Genomic DNA, 15088 nt, shown 5'->3' on the forward strand with positions numbered 1-15088 from the left:
GTTTGCTACATATGTAGATTCCACTATATGTTTTGGGCACAGAAAACCGACTCATGACAGCACTGACTGGTTACAGACTAAGTTTCCATACCGTGACCTTTACTATAGGTATTAATCACAGTTATTCAACATCATCTTCACATTAGATTCTGAAAAACAAAAGCCATGAGAGGTAGGCAGAAAGAAACAAACTCGCCGTATTACTGACAGGCCTTGTCTTTACTTAAATGGGGAAGAAGAGGAGGAAGAAGGGAGAAGATTGTTTTAAATACAAGTTACTTATGGTAAAATATCAGTGAAGATATGAAAAAGGTATTGTTTCTGTAACAACAAACTTATTTTCAATTTTTCCCAAAGATCCCAGCTATAAATGATCCACCTGGGTGCTCAAACCCTGCACTGATACAGAGGAAATATTCTCTATCAAGTGGACACAAACAGGAAAATGTTTACACCCAAGAAGTGATGACTTTACATGTGTCAAAAACAAATAAACCAATTTTAAGTATTAGTCTTCTTATTCTGCTATATTTGCAAACTACCAAAGCTGTGTTTAAGTAAGCCTTACTTCCTTCCCTTATTCATTCTTCCTTATTTTATCTTGCTAGTAAGGCATAAGCTTTTTCTCTGTTGCTATTTTCATGACAAGCTATCTTTATGTCGCAAGTTGTGTTTACTACTCTGCTAGAGGATCAGAAAAATAAAAAACTAAACGGATAAAGTTCAAAAGAGGTGGAGGTCTAGGAAACATTCTTTATACATAGAGAACTTCAACTGCAGCAGATAACACAAAAAAAAATCTATGAAGAATGAAAAGTCTCCTGAAAAGGATGACTAGTTCACAGCAATATTACTAATCAGAACCATGAAAATTGGAGGTAAAGTGCAGACATTTTTTTAAAGTTGCCACCGTGCACATTCTGACCTTAACTTCAAAAGTCCAACAAAAATAGAGAAAATTTATCTGTAAGTACTAATTTCATATAGATCTTCATCAAGAATATATTTAATATAAGAATGCTAGCTGGAGCACTTTTTCTCTTGTCAATATTCAAGCCTCAGGTGTCAGTGAAAGCATTTTTCAAACTTTACAAGAAACGCTCACAGACCACTTCAAAAATTAACAAAAGGAAGGATCTAAGACTGCTTTGAACACACTCTTCTGGTGCATGTTCTATGAAACACCACAGAAATACCAGTCCTAAAACTGAGACATAACTCCTGAGAGAAATCCGGCATTTAATGAAGCTTTACCCTCACCTCTGTCAATGCTGCATGATATACTTAACTTCGGATTTATTTTTAAATTATTATCCATACAATTATCCATACAATCGTTTTGCTTTCTATTACTGATACATATGGGCATAAAAATCTGCCTCCAATCCCATCCTTCTGGTACATCGCTTTTTTTTTCCCTAGCGTAACAAACCGATAAAAGAAACAAAGTCAAAGACAGTAATAGGGCAATTAGGTTCCCAAAGAGAAAGTGTGCCTTTATTTGCACAACAATACTAACTTACACAGAAGAGACTGCCCCACCCCACCGTGTTACAGAACGTATAACTGGTATACTACTAAAGGAATTAAATTCCGGTACAATGTTTATTGTACGGGTCTCAGAGACTGTGGTTAAAACCAAGTTAACATCGAAGAAATCTAAAGCAAAACAGAAAAGAATGGAAGCAGAACAGTGCCGTGTCATAGGTCCCATATAAATTTTTTTATGGGAAGTATGCAAAATACTTAAAATGGTTAAAACAAAAACCCAAACAAACACAACACAGATTCAATTCTTCAGCTGGTTATTTACTTACCTATCTAAAACATTCATCAAAAGACATCTTAAAAAGCAACAGCGTTAACCTAAAGTTTGGAAGTCTGAATATCAAACATAAGCAGCAGATACCAAGGAAAAACCTCGGTGTGATCTAGTAGTCATGCTGACACTTAAGCACTCTTTACATGACCATAATGCACTCTTCGGGGAAAAAAAAAAAAAAAAAAAAAAAAAAAAAAACACCAAACCAACCCAAAAACCAATCGGTTAACCGTAACTTCAGTTCGACTTCAGACGAGCTACAACTTTTCCAGCCGTGTGCAGTTTGTGGTTCCGCCGTCATAAAGTTAGAGTGGGGTGGGGTTGTTTCTCCCAGCACCACGGACATAATCAAACGTGGTCGTGGGCGACACACGGCACCGAGTGTTCGCGCGGCCACACAGACGGCCCCACGCCAAGCCGCACCGGCGGAGGCTCGGCCGCGGGCCACCCGCCCCCCCTCCTCGGCCGCACCGCGCGGGTCTTCCGGCCCCGCCGGGCGGCGCGTAGGCCTCGGCGCTGCACCGCCCGCCGCCTACCCCCGCAAAGGCGCCGGGGCGGGCGCGCACGACCCACAGGGCCCTATTCTCCCCCTCTCCGGCCTTTGTGGAAAGTTTTCGCCCCGGCCGACAGGCTCTGAGCCGTCCTCGCCTGGAGATCCAGCCCCGCTGCCCCCTTCTCCCTCCCCTCCACCAAGCAATGGCTGCGCCGCTCCCGGCGGCGGGCCGCGCGGGCCCCGTACCTCGACGGCGAGGGGGGCCGGAGGGGGCCTCGGCGGCGGCAGGCGGGCGAGCAGCCGGGGCATGCCTCAGGGCCGGGCTGGGCCCGTCTCCCCGCCGCTCCTTCCCTCCGCCACCATGTCACGCCGACCAAACATGTCCGTGCGGTTGTCTGCGCCGGCGGCGGTGACTTCCAGACCGCCCGCCGCCGCCGCTCGCATAGGCAGAGGGACGGGAAAGGCCACCCCCCCGCCGCCACCGCCGCTTCCCACCGCCTCCCTCTCCTCCCGCGCGGAGGCCCAGGGACGGGCCCCGCTGCCCTCCTGCCCCGCCCGGGAGCTAGCCGCCGCGGCGGCCCGCTGCCGGCCCCCGCCTCCGGCAGGGGAGACAACTTTTCCAGGGGCCGACCACCGCCGTCCCCCTCTCCCGACGGGGCAGACGAGCCGCGTCTACCTGAGCATCCGCGTGTGTACGCATCCTCGCCCCCGCCCGACCCAGTAAGAAGAAAAAAAAAAAAAAAATTTCCGCGCACACCGGAAATAAAATGCTTTTTTGCTTGGAAGGCGATTACAAAATTGCAAGCGCATGTTTTGTGCTACTCCGCTTCGCCGACTGCTGCAAGGCGCGGGGGAGGGGAGGCATGATTTCTGCGGGGAGACCGGAGAGGGGGAGGGAAGATAAGCTATTCGGGAAAGTAAATCGCGACACCTTTACAGCAGGAGTCACTGACTGCACAGTTAAAACCAGAGACTGAAAAGCAACAGGAGCCGCAGCCTGTCGGGCGAAGTCCCAGCCCCCACCTTCTCCCCCCTCCCCGGTATGTGTAGTGCTTGTGACAGACAGGCAGGCAGGCAGGGAGGGAGATTATCCGGATCACGGCCTCCCTGGCTCTGCCGGGTAACGCCGCTACTCTCACAGGCAAGACCGCTCCCCCTCGCACCATCTTCCTCCCTCCTCACGCCTCCCCACATCCCCTTCCTCGGCCGGCTCTACTGGCGAGCCTGTGCCACAGCGGAGAAACAGCCCGACCCCAACACACTCTCCCGCCGCCGGACACCGTGAACTTCACCCCGCGACCCCCCGCAACCGCCGAAACGCAGCCCCACCAGGCGGCCCACACCAGGTGGGGCGGCAGCCGAGGCCGCCGCCGGCCCGCCAAGCCGCCCTGGGGGCCGAGGTGCGGGCCGCCGCGCCCCCGCCTCCATTTCTCTGCCGCTCGCGTCGCCCGCAGCCTGTGACACGCTCGCTTGGCGACAAGACCAAGGGGTGCCACGAGCCGGTTGGTGGTCGCCGCCGTGCCAGCCCGCCGGCCGCGCCGGTGGGAAACGCCAGCCGGCCCGCCGCACACCGCGGCACGGCGGCTGGAGACGCGCGGGCGCGGCGCCGCGCCGCTCCCCCGTCCCTCCCGCGGGTGCCGCTGACTCACAAGTCAGCCACCAGCGGCGCCGCGCGGGGTTTTTTCCCTCCCCACCCTCCCCCCACCCCCCGAAGATTTGCATCGTGATTATTCCAGAAATACCGGCTCAAAACTTTCTTCTCTCCACCCACTGGGGGATATAAATATTCGGGAGGGCCGGGCGCCGGAGAAGGTGGGGAGAGGAAGCAGGTGGCACGACGGCGCCCAGGGCCAGCGGGGACGTGCTGGGGGAAGGGGAGGGAAGGTGGGCACGGTGCGTGCCGGCGCGATCACTAACAATAAAGGACGGCGCAGGCACCGCCGTGCCAGGGACGGGGAGCGGGGGGGGCGCACCGAGTTGTAAGTTGTATTTACCTACCGCCCGGGAGGAGCGCCGTGCTGGATGTCGCTCCTCTCCCCCTCGGTGAGTCACCCGAGTCCGGAACCGGAGCGAGGGACTAGATTATGAACATGACTTCATTGATGACAGCCATTCCCTCCCCTTCCTAAACTCCTGCCCCTCCCACCGCCGCCCCTCCCACCGCCTCCCCTCACCGGCGCCACCGCTCAGGAAGCGGCGTCGCCATTGGCCCGTCGGCGGGGGGAGTGCCCGCCCCCTGCGCCGAAAGGGCGTTCCCATTGGCGTCGGCCGACTGTCGCTCAACCGAGAGGTTGGGGATGGGAGGAGGCGTGCAGGAGCGTAGCGGCCGGGGAGGGAGCGAGCGGGCGCACGCCCGGGGCCCCGCTCCTGTGCTTGCCATGCAACGGCGGGGCAGCCTGGGCTGCCGCCCGGGGTTCCTCCGCGCCCCTTCAGCCCCTCCCCGGCTCGCGTGTGCTGAGGGGACAGAGGAGCGGGAGCGCCCTCCGTGAGGGGGGCGGCGGCGGCGGCAGGGCGCGGGCGGCGGCGGTACTCACGGGAGTAGTTTGGCAGAGGTGAAGAAGGTGCTGGAACTCCGCCGTGCCGCTGCCCCAGCTTGCCGGGTCGAGCCCGCCGCCGGCGGGGGGAGGAGGCGGCCTGACGGGCGTTGGGGTCTCCGGTACCTGGCGGTCGGCGAGGTGGGGCGGGGCGGGTGTCTCCCTGCCTTTAAAAAAAAAAAGAAGAGGGCAGAAAGGCATGGAAGGGCGTTGGTGTTCGTCCCGAAACTTACACCCCGTCCCCATCTTCCGATGGGAGAGGGGGCCGTCGTGGGCGAGGAGAGGCTGCTGAGAACGTTCCAGCTGAGCCGGCCTGTAAGTCAGGCGGGCGCCCGCTCCCAACGGCCGCCGGCGAGGAGGCATCGCCGGGGCTGTCGGGCAGTTATTTACCACGTACCCTCTCGGAAGACCTGGCTGCTGCCTGTCGCGGGTCTGGAGGCGGCTGTTGAAGTGGTGGCCGGGTACAATAAGGCTGTGTTGTTTCTTGGGGATAGGAAGGGTAAATAGCGCAATTATGTTTCTTCTGTCTCGCGTGCTTCTGTGCTTTTAGCTTTTTAACAGTTGGTTTGGAAGTACGCTTTTCAACTCCGTGTGATGGTGCTGTATTTTTTTTTTTATGCTGTAGATCGTTTACCTGATCTGCAGCCAAGCGCTGCAGAGCTCTTGTGTTTGCTGAAGCTACCTACACCTGTTTATGTAACAAACGACTAAGTACTTCATTAAAGTAATGGGCCAGCCAGTCTGAGGGGTTGTTTTGAACACTAGTTGTAGAGTCTGCTTTAAAAAAAAAAATAGAGCCAAACTGCCATACGTGGTGTTATATGTAATTATCTTTTTTTATCCTGTCATGTGGGAGGTATTTGCAATTCTGAAGCTAGTGTAACTCTCTTACTGTGGATTTCACTTTGTGCTAAGGAGTAAAAACGTTCAGGGGAAATTCAGGATTAAAAACAGTAGCTACTGCAGATGCTCAGGTGACAGGATTTAACGTGAAGTTCCTCTGCTGTGGCCAGGTGGAGTAGTGAAGGACCTGAAGCAATGCTGGGAGCACCAAATGCACCTTGTGGTCATTAAGTGACAGCTATTGTTTACGTGGTGTTTAGTTTGGGGCTTTTTTTTATTGGTTGAATAGGAGCAGTAAGTGCCAAGTTACAATGCCGGCTGTACAGTGCTAATTACTACTGTTGCAGTCGTTTTCCAAGGTGTTGTTACTTAAGCGTTAGCTTCAGCTTGTCTGCTGTGTAAAGTGCTACCAAAATGCTGAATGATAAATGTGTAAGAATTAATGCTAACTGGACAGTACTAAGTATCCAACAGATAAATAAAGGGCTGTATTTTCAGTTCACCATCGTCTGTGAAAAACATTTACTTGAGAACAAAATCAAAGAAATGGAAACATTCAAATATGTGTATACAAAATAACTAATATCATTGTGTAAAACTTTTGATCCAAGAGTAATTTATAATTTTGGATTTAGTTTTGTTGTAAACCATGAGTTGCAACCTGGTGTCTGAGATAAAAGAGTGTAGTTAACATTCTTGGAAAATTATGGTAATGGCAATGAAAGGGGTGAAGGAATTCTTCCTTTTTTTATTTCCTTTTTTTCTTTCATACCCTACTGTAACTCATTAGGCAGTCTGGGTTTTTTTTCCCTCTCCGTCATTCCCCAGAGTAAATCTGAGGGCCCTTTGCCTTTTCTCTCTCCAGAAAACAAGCCTTAAATAATGGAGGGGAAGCTTCCTTGCAAGACAGCTCAACTGCTTGTTGGACTCAGCAGCACTCAAACCATTCTAAACCAGGTCAAGCTGTTCTTTTTGGTAGAAAGAATACAGGGAAGAAAAAAGGAATATAAAATTAATCTTTCAGGCAAAAGAAAAAAATGTTCACTTTGGGATAGATACACCTGTCTTTAGTTAACAATTACATTTATTTTGGGAAGGCTGGAGCAGCCAATTTCATTTTGGGGCAAGAAGAACTCCGGTTGAATGGGCATGTTGCTAATGTCAGTCTGAAGGCTTTTTCTTTTTGTATTTTGATGAAGTATCATTTAATCTCATTGTAACCTATACTGAGGGGTTGGAAAACGTGTTTTTTGTCAAGGCAGGCATGTTCAACTGATGTGAAAATCTTTACAGAAATCGGTAGGATCAGTAAGGGCTCCCTATGAGACTTGGATGGCTGAAGCTTCATGTATAGTGAATATGCAGACATGGTGAATAATGACGTGCTAACGGATAAAATTATTTCCTCCCAATTGATTTGTCTATCTTAGCAAAAGGAAAAAAAGATGAGGGCCCTTAACTGAATTAATGCTTTGGATGCTGCCGACAACAGTAAAATTGCACATAATATTTTCAAACTAGATTAAGTACCATGATGAGAAGAGGTACCATTTTGACTAGCTAGCTGTGTTGTTGTGGAACTAAAGTTTGTTTATGTGAGGAATGATACCAGTATAATTAAAACTGTTTAGAAACTGATACATCAGCACAACTCTTGCAGGCACACTGTTACACCAAAAGAAGGTAATTACTATCAGGGATTTGCAGATGTTTACAGCAGCCTCACCATTACCACCTCAAAACCCCTGCTGTTAACAGTTTGTGTAACTTTGCTACCAACTCTGTGCCAGAGGTTGCAGCCACTGCAGCAGAAATAGTGGAAGGGAGTATTTTATTTTTTTTTTAGTGCCTCAGCCAGTTCCTAGCAAAGTTCAGCTGGTTGGGTTAGGTGGCCAGTGAAAATGGGTTTAAGCTAGAACACTTAATGAAGATGGCTTCATGCTCGGGTTTCTATATAAATAACAAAACAGAACAAAAATATTTTTTTAAGTGTCCAGGGAGGTCAGAAGTGAAACTGAAGATGGAAATGTGTAACATTTTTCCTTATGTCTGCTGCTTTGGTGGATAGTGTTTGCCCCAAAAAGAGAGAAAAGGCATACTTGTTTGAACTTTAATCAAAGCCTTCAAAGGTGAAAATGGGGTGAAGGCAAGACACTTCAGCTTTACAGTGAGGTATGTTAATTGAGATCATCATCAGATGGGGGAATAAGACTGGCCTCTGTGAGTTTGCTGCAGTAAGGTGGAAGTGTCTTGCCTTTTACACCAAGACAGTTCATGTGTCTTGGGTAATTAACAGAAAAAGCAGGCTTTTTTTTTTTTTTTTTCATTAAGCACTGAAGGCAAACCCTGTGATGAAGTAGTAGATCAGAGATGAGAAACCCTGCAAAGTGTCTGTTTTGCTGGTACTCCCTACAAAAGTCTTCTCATGACCTACCCATTGTATATTAGGAACAGTACTCTACCTGAAGTACATGAATCCTAGAGGGAAGGGTACTCTTTACCTATCAATAATGTCTGTTCTAATACAACTTTCATGAATGTGCTTGGTACTTGAGCACTTTTCCCCCTCAGCCTTGTTTTTCTGGAGGCATACATGATCACCTAGCTGTCTTCATAGGTTTAAAAGATAGAGCCTCTTTCAAAGTAGCTTCATTTGCTTTAAACTCTCAAAGTGTGTTTGTGAGTGTGATGTCAAAAAGACAATATTCAGCTGAGATTTTCTCAAGGCTAAGTAGAGGGGAATAATTATGTCCTTTGTCTAAAGAGCTGTTCTGAATATGTTCCAAAAGGAAGTCTCTGTGTGAGAAAGGTGGGTTGCCTCACAGTGATAATGTGTTAGTGTTCCTATTGATTTTGTAGTCCACAAAATTCCAGAGTTTGGTTTGATGTCATGTTTTAAGGGAGAGGAGAAGCACACTGTGCTGTTGATGTCTCTCTCCTTGTTTTTTTCAGGCTGCTGTTTCGCTTCCTAACCTGGTGGTCCCAGTTTTGTCTTTGTGGTTTTGCAACGTTATACTTGATTCTGTTGGATTTTATCTTCATGGTTTTTGAGCAATTTCTCAATTCTAATCCTCTCTCCTAAGGTGCTCACCAAATCCCGCTAGCTTTGTGTCAGCTGCAGATTCTATAAACAAAGTCATCACTGAAGCAATTAAAAAGAATATTGAATAGAACCATGCCCAGAATAGATTTGTCTGGGACTCTGAGGTGCACTCAGTTATTAAGCATTCATTCCTGGGTGCTAACCTGTTCCGGTTCTGGCAGCTAGTTATCTTTTTTATGGTTTTGGTAAGATAATCTGTTTCCTAGTTTTGGCTATTCCTGGCCTGTTAAACTGCCTGCTGGAAGTGGTCAAACAACTTTTGTTCATTGGGGCAAACCCAGAATTCTGAACTGGTGCAAGTGGTTCTTGCAGAATGCCTTTTGCTGCTGTTCTTGTGGTTAATAGTGTTCCTACTGCAAATGTGAATTTACCCATCTTTAAACAGTCTCTGAGTTTGTCTCTGAGTACAAGAAGCAGAAGTAAAATCTATGGTGATTTGCCTATTCTAGTGCTCCTGATATTAGAATTGTGCTAATTGCAGGGCAGTGGGGGAATACGTAAGGAAGACTACCGCTGTAGAATTTTGGTCCTATAAGCAGCAAAGGTTGTGAATATACTAGACTGGGAAAAATAAATTCTTTGTTGTGTGATTATGAAGACTATGGTGGTTCAATTTAGTCGAAGTGGAAAAACAAGTGTAGATGACCGTGTTGTTTTCTTCTGAAAACACTCAACTCAAGCCAGGCTACTACTCAAAGAATGGCATATGTTACGGGATCAGTTCTAGTTTGCAGTATGAAGTTGGGTTAGAAAGGAAATCTGTTTAGGTAATAAATATTGAGGCCTTTAGAAAGCATGACTTACACTTGAATTCTGGGTAAGTCATAGTTACGTACCAGGGAAATCTTATGACTGTTCTGTATATCAAGCATGGTGGTCACAAAGACACAATCACATCCAGTGTATTTGTTCCTTCATCAATGCTGTTTATGCAAGTGTTATGCATAGTGCCTATAAGGTGGAATTGTACTACCTAAGAAATATGCATTTAAATAAGCTACTGCTCATCATTTATATAAAATTTGAGAACCACTTACGAGTACTGTCTCTACTTCTTGAAATACAGAGTTCGTTTTGCTCAGATTTAAGCATATTTAAGACAATGGGATCAAAATAAGACTGAATTTGGCCTAAATTTCCTAACTGCTGCTAACATGACTTACATCCTTCCTAAATATGCATTTTTGTCTCATACTTAACTTCATAGCATGAAAGATGGGATAGTTTTGTGCTGCCAACCAGGAAAAAAAAAATACCACAGACAAAATCATAACTCTGACTCTCACTCCCTGAAGAGAAAAAGTAGAGATTTTTTTCCTGTTTTCACAGTATTATTTTGGGATACTATTGCCTGTTTCATGTGTGCTCAGGTTTGATACTACAAAGTTGTGAATGTACAAGCAAAACACAGATTATATTCATATAATTCTTTTTTTTTTTTTTTTCCTTGAGCAGTGGAATGTATTTGCAGTTTCTCAATCATGGCATCTTTTTTTTTGCGTAATACAATAGCAGCTATCAAATAAAATTATAAAACTTACCAGTATGTTCCAAGTCAACCAAACAGAAGCCTATTTTGTATCAAGAAGCCACATATGTTGAGATTCCCTCCTTCCTAAAGGCAGAAGTTTTGAGACAAGTCCAAGAACTTCTCATTAGCCTTCGTACCTCAGAAATGTATTTTATCAAAAATCAACTTAGTGGGTATGATAAGGGAAAACAAAACAGTCAAACAGGGAGGGGAATGGTCCGTTAAGAGCAAATGCTTTCAGTATTTTGTTAAATACATTGTCAGAGTGCAAGGGCAGTTTTGTCGTGTGCTGTAACACAATTTCCCCAGGTAAGTGACAGCTATCTGCTCACTTACACAATTTGATCAGAAAGGCCAAAGGCAAATATCAGACCTGGGATGTGTAAGTTTCTCCAGAGGCTATCAAACACCTGGATAAATTGGGGCCATCTCTGCTGCTGTTCAACTTGTAGAACAAGGCAAGATAAAGCCTTAAAGTTGTTCTGTTAATGCTCACTTATGAGCTCATTTTTAACAGTTATGGGTAAGTAGGACTCTGAAGATACTTTTATTTTAAACTTATACTTGTTCCTCACAAAATCAGATGTATCAACATGAAATATGGCTGCTTGATAGGGAAGGTATGTTATTTAAGGTGTGGAATTTTGATTTGGGCTAGAATATACTGGCCTTGTCAACATACAGACTTTGCCTAATTTAGTGTTCACACCCTGGTTATGGTATAAGAATAGTTTGCTTCTGTTTAGCTTTAGTCAATTGATCTTGAAGTCAAAATAAATCATTTACCATGGGACAGTGTACTGGACACCCCTAGACTCAGCTGTGCTAATGGAAGAAGTAGATATCAGCTGTCTGCCACTGCTTTACAAGTCACTGCTTGCAGTGATCTGCCAACACAGCAATTCATATGACCGCTTTCTAATATGAGAAATTCAGATAAATCAGGTTAATTTTGACTGTTAAGGGAAATGCTGTGAGCCAACCCATCAGATCTTGCCAAAGTAAAGCTGCTGCAGGCTGTGTTTTCAACATATTAGAGAACTTAAGTCTTCACAAGAAATGTGGTGATGGGTGAAGGCAACATTTAATCCAACAAAGCAGCTGAATCCAGAAAGGGACATCCATCCATAAACAGGAATTCATACAAGGGATTAATAATTCAGTTAAATAATTTTAAATTTGCATATTCTAGTTAAGTTGGGGACATTTCTATGTTAAAAAGATCTGTATGTTGCTTTCAGAAATCCTGATGAGTTGTTCAGCCTTTGTACACATATACAGCCTGTATCGTGCAAGTTCTCCTACCTTAGCTTGCATGGGTTTTGTGTTCATCGTTGCACTGACTTTGCCTGGTGTCTGTCTGAGAATTAGAGCCTTTTTACCCTTTACTATCTTGTTCAGTGACCTGTACATGTTAAACTTAAAAATACTTAGGAAGTTATTTTAATACAAGATGTTTTAATCTGAGTCATGCACTCGTGTAAGTCATGATGGTGTGCTTGAAAGCTTCAGGGTGGGATAGTGATAATGATACTTACTGTTCAGTTTGTCTTGTGCAACAACTGTTAAGTTAGATAGCTGAGATAGCTAAGGGCAGTTAGCCTCGGGCAAAGAAAGTTCTCAGAACAGCTGTTGCTACATACTCTCTTCATACCTTGGAAAATCTAGTGTTTATTAATTTCAGAAACTTGGGTACAAATGCAGCAAAAAACTGGCAGTAGATGAAATTGTGGGACTCCGTGATGAAGACTGTTCTCCCCAGCTTTGCCGGAGGCCTCCTATGAGAAATTACTAAGCTCTTCTAGGTTCTGCTAGGCTCAAATAGTGCTCCCCTTATTACAGCTCTGACACAAATTATAATAGATTCACACAAAACATTTTAATAGGACACTACCCCATGGGTAGGCTTCCTCTCCCATCAGCCGCATTACCAATCCTTGATGTAGGGCCAGGAGAAAAGAGCATGTTCCTAGAATTGGCCTACTAAGTTCTTAAATGTTTGTGGAGATATAAACTACTGGCAGAGGTTTGACTGTGCTATTCCAGTGTAACCTGATACAGCTGAGGTGTGGATGTGGCACTGCTTTTGAGCCAAAACCATAAAGTGGTGATTTTTGCCATGGGGCTTTGTGGATGTCTAGGGATGTAGAACAGGATGCAGTGCCCTTGCAAAGATGTGGAAGAGCAGCTTGTTCTAAGGATCAGTTGAGGATCTGACTTCCTTGGAGTTAAATAGCTTTCCAGTTGAGAAGGTATAAGATGGAACTGGATGTATATGCTGAAAGCTTAAAAAGGCAAATTAGTAAACATGCAAGCTTCAAAGGCAAAATTATTCCTCTAAGAGAACACTAAAGGGTAGTGGTGCCTGAACCAAAGAAAAGAGATTCTCTTACTGCCCATTTCATAAAGTCCCCCTCCTCTTTGGTTGAACTGAAAATAGTCTGCTGAAGAGGCTTTACACCACAGTGGCTGGGGCACTCCCTTGTCCTGGCTGGCGGAAGTCAGAAGAGTCTGTGTGTTAGTAATGTCTTTAACTGCTGCAGCAGTTTGCTGCAATGCTTATGAGTCTTTCCAAGCACTCTTTAATGCTCAGGTGGAATGTAATATATGTGAGAGACCATTACTGCATTCAAAACATTGTGTTCTGGTCCACCTGTTTGATTTGTAGGACTTTTAAAAGCTCTTATCAGTCTGAAAGCCTCTAACTGTGTCTCAAACATAGATGTGTCTAGCCTTATACTTTTTTTTTTTCCTAAGAATAATCAAAACTATAATGAAAAAACTGTTAATAGGGTTACAAACTTGATTATTTTTATGCTTTTTGTGGCTAAAGAAGCAGAATTGGATACTGGTATTGAACAACAAGAAAATAACCCATTTCTGATAAGAAGATACTCAGAGGAGTTAAGTTCTGTGTAACAGGCTGATATCAATGGTTTTCAAATACTTCCTTTAGCAACTGTCAAGAAACAGAAATTATTTTCTTTCTTTCACTTCCTCTAGACTGTATAAAACATATGCAGTTAACCAACCCTCCTCAATTTCTGATGATTTACCACTTCCTAAAAATACCTAGGACTTCTCTGTGAAATTACTTTAATGATGACTTTTTCCTCTGTAAAATGTGTGTAGAATGACCTGCTAAGGGCAATAGCAAAATAAAACAAAGAACCTTAGATGTCAGGTCATTCCCTGGGGCAGGGTGGGGAAATCTGAGGAAAAGTCAATTATCATTTGTTATTTGAGGTAGTTGTTGGGGTCATAAAGAGTCTTACATGACCTGAAAGTACTTGAAAAGTATTACTATAGGGTATTGAGGAGAAAGATGCCACGGAATCCTAACACACTAGTATCTGGGAGAAAGTAGGTAAGTTTAAAACCTCAGAATTCATTTGTTTATAATAAAAGATGAAAGTATCAAGGAAAATAGACCATTAGGTGACTGTGGGTTTGTACTGGAGAGGTATTTGTCTAGCAGGGATTTAACTTTAGTGCACTAGTTAATTTCAGTAATTATAAAGTGATGCATTTAAATGGATCATCTCTGGTTAGAAGCTTTTGAAAGCAGAGTGATTCCACTCCAGGGAAGGCAATGAGCTAGTTAAACTTACACTCCTTAGTTACAGAGAGCCTGATATTAATATCTTGGAGGATGAAACTGGGTAGGTATGTCATCATTATTTTGTCAATAATGCCCATAATTTTGTTAATTGTTTTCTTTATTATTTATTGGCCCTTTGTATTTATTCCTATTTAGCAGGACAACTGGATTTTCCTCAGGATGGCAGGGTTACAATCCCCTGCCTCAGTATTGTCTCCATACTTTCTGGTATGTGCTCATGATAACATTAAGGACTATGGCTGTGCACCTTTTGCCCCTGACTGCCATCTCACTGTACCCAGTGCTGTGAACAAATCATCAAGCAGAGGAAGCCTGCAGTTTGGGTGCATATGGAAGCCACTAAGAATTTTATGAAAAATTATGCCTGGGTATAAGTGTATGCTGAAGTTTCAGTTCATGTGTGTTAGTGGCATTTAATGCTGTATGTTACTATGTGTGGTATACAGACTGGTAAACAGCACAGATGTGTGATTGTATTAAACTTGCTCAGAAGCCTTTCAAAAAGCACAGAGAACCTGCAGTTTGCTGGTGAACTTCTGAACCTCCGCTAAGACTGGATGCATTAAGAATAATTAGCAAGGAAGAAAACAAATTTGTGAGTGGGTAGATGTAAACCGTCTGAGATAGAAGAGTAATAAAACAACCATCCCCACAGTAATGAAATCAGGTCACATTTAAAAGATAACTGGAAACCAGTACTAGACTGTTGTCTAAGAGGCCCAAGAACAAGGGAACAAATATAATCAGTTATGAAAAATATGCTAATATAGCCCTACTTGTAAGGGATGTAATGACAAAATAAAGCAAGCTACCAACGGTGTAATTGGAGATGCAGTTGTGTAAGGCCTGAGACAGGTATGAAAGACGTGGAAATCTCTGGGAATCTATTGTAAAGCATTATCCTGCACCACAGTAAAACAAACAGAGCTATTTTCTTTGTACTTAGAAAAAGTGTTACATAATTGTTAATTAATAAATTGGGATTTATGATCATAACCTTTTGTTTGGGGGGAGCGATAAAGGTTCTTGCAACAGGAAAAATTGATTTGAAGTAATGATTAGAGGTATGTCTCTCTTCCCACCCCACCCCCCACACTACAGCCAGCAACTGTCCTGCCTAGTAGGCTGCTGAGAAGGGAC

The 15088-nt window shown here is 44.7% G+C and overlaps 1 protein-coding gene across 4 annotated transcripts in view; it reads right to left on the bottom strand.

Annotated features, from left to right (window-relative positions):
* SMARCA2 (SWI/SNF related, matrix associated, actin dependent regulator of chromatin, subfamily a, member 2) overlaps positions 1–4457 on the bottom strand; it is a 120543-nt gene extending 116086 nt beyond the window's left edge. The window contains exon 1 of one of the 4 annotated variants that reach the window (XM_030005659.2): positions 4310–4457. The gene's annotated coding sequence lies outside the window, so the exon portion shown is untranslated. Of the gene's footprint in view, positions 1–2561; positions 2581–2991; positions 3074–4309 lie in introns of those variants that run through there. The other 3 variants (XM_030005658.2, XM_030005661.2, XM_030005662.2) reach the window with 3 other exon arrangements.
* Between the last annotated feature and the right edge of the window lie 10631 nt (positions 4458–15088).

Source organism: Aquila chrysaetos, chromosome Z, assembly GCF_900496995.4.
Source record: "Aquila chrysaetos chrysaetos chromosome Z, bAquChr1.4, whole genome shotgun sequence".
In the NCBI taxonomy this organism is placed as follows: Eukaryota; Metazoa; Chordata; class Aves; order Accipitriformes; family Accipitridae; genus Aquila; species Aquila chrysaetos.